This window comes from Camelina sativa, chromosome 10 (assembly GCF_000633955.1).
Source record: "Camelina sativa cultivar DH55 chromosome 10, Cs, whole genome shotgun sequence".
NCBI lineage: Eukaryota > Viridiplantae > Streptophyta > Magnoliopsida > Brassicales > Brassicaceae > Camelina > Camelina sativa.
In genome coordinates, this window is record NC_025694.1 from 404991 (window position 1) to 406480 (window position 1490).

The 1490-nt window shown below is 31.7% G+C and overlaps 1 long non-coding RNA gene across 1 annotated transcript; it reads left to right on the plus strand.

Annotated features, from left to right (window-relative positions):
- Positions 1–839, plus strand: LOC104716183. The gene is made up of 3 exons (XR_755957.1): positions 1–90; positions 193–288; positions 572–839. It is a non-coding gene; the product is annotated as an uncharacterized LOC104716183 (long non-coding RNA).

Consider the following 1490-nt stretch of genomic DNA (forward strand, 5'->3'; position numbering starts at 1 on the left):
AAGCGAATGGAGACACAAACTCGCACATTTGTAAAGTATGTTTCGAATCTCCCACTGCAGCAATTCTACTCCCTTGCCGTCATTTCTGCTGTAAGTCATAACTTTATCTCCATGAAACGTCATTTCTCTTCTTTTATAAAAAAAGTGAAGATGATTTCTATAAATATTTCTAATCTCTGTTTCATTTTACAGTATGTAAATCATGTTCCCTTGCTTGCTCTGAATGTCCAATTTGCCGCACAAAGATTTCTGATCGGCTCTTTGCATTTCCGTCTTAACCAATCAAAGGTACCTTTTTTGCAAGTGGATGCGTCTGTTATGCTACATTCCACTTTGGGTTTCTTTTTAGGTTTAGAAACTGTAGAAACCAAATTGAAGCTAAAAACTGAGTTTAGATTGTTTATCACAATTGTATATCAGAAACTCAAAGTATCACTATGGTTTTGTTAAGCTTTTAAAGGTTCAGTTTTTTGGATTCATTATTGGTTAGATTTATTAGAGTCAACCATGTGGAACGCTATTTTGGTCATAAAACTATGTGTAAATATTGATCAAGTGCATGATTATGTAGGTCTCCAAGAACTGGTGGTGAAGCCTGTTGCTATAAATATTTGGAGGAGAGAACAGGCTGGGATTTTTTAATTAGTTTTTGGCTCTTTTGTATGTAATATTTATGTCATATCATCAGTCTATGCTTATATTATATATATTATTATCATTTAAAATGGGGAAAAAGGAAAAATTAAAACATATACGTGACATGTCTTCATTTTTCCTCTGCCAAATATATGTACACTCCGGTAGTTTTATTTAACGACCAAGATTGTTTTGAAAATATATACCAAACTTTCCTATTACAAAAAACAAACAAAAATTAATATTGGAGGAAACTCTTTTACCATTCTCTTTTTTTTGAAATGTATAACGTCGACAAAAATTAATTTTGGAGCAAAATGTTTGACTGTTCTTCCGGGAAGAAAAATAATATATTTTGAAATGTTTGGACCAACGAAGAAAATGCAGTAAATACTACCATAGAAGTTGTTGTTACATAAAAATCCAAAATTGAGCTATAATATTTGGTTTCCCTTAAAAATTTGATATTTGGAAACCAGTGTAGATCATAAATGTAGAAAAATTATTTACCGAAATTACTATAAAACTAAAAATTTCATAGATTAAATAATTTGAGGAGTTAAAATCCTAAGATTAAATCAAGAAAGAGGAAAAAAAAATAAAAAGAGCTGCAATTAAAAGGAAAATTATTGCTTTATCTATCTCTTCACTTAGTGATAGTGGGGGGACTAAGAGCATTTGCATCGGCGTATGAATGGGTTGTCCGATGCAATTAAATGATTTAATTTAAATCTAAATTCGACATATATCGAAGGAACGTTCCTTCATAGGGGACATTTCTTTCTCCGTCCTTCGTTACACGTGTCTGCGTGTGAGATGTTTGTGTTATTTCTCCGACTTGTTTTGCCGGCAAA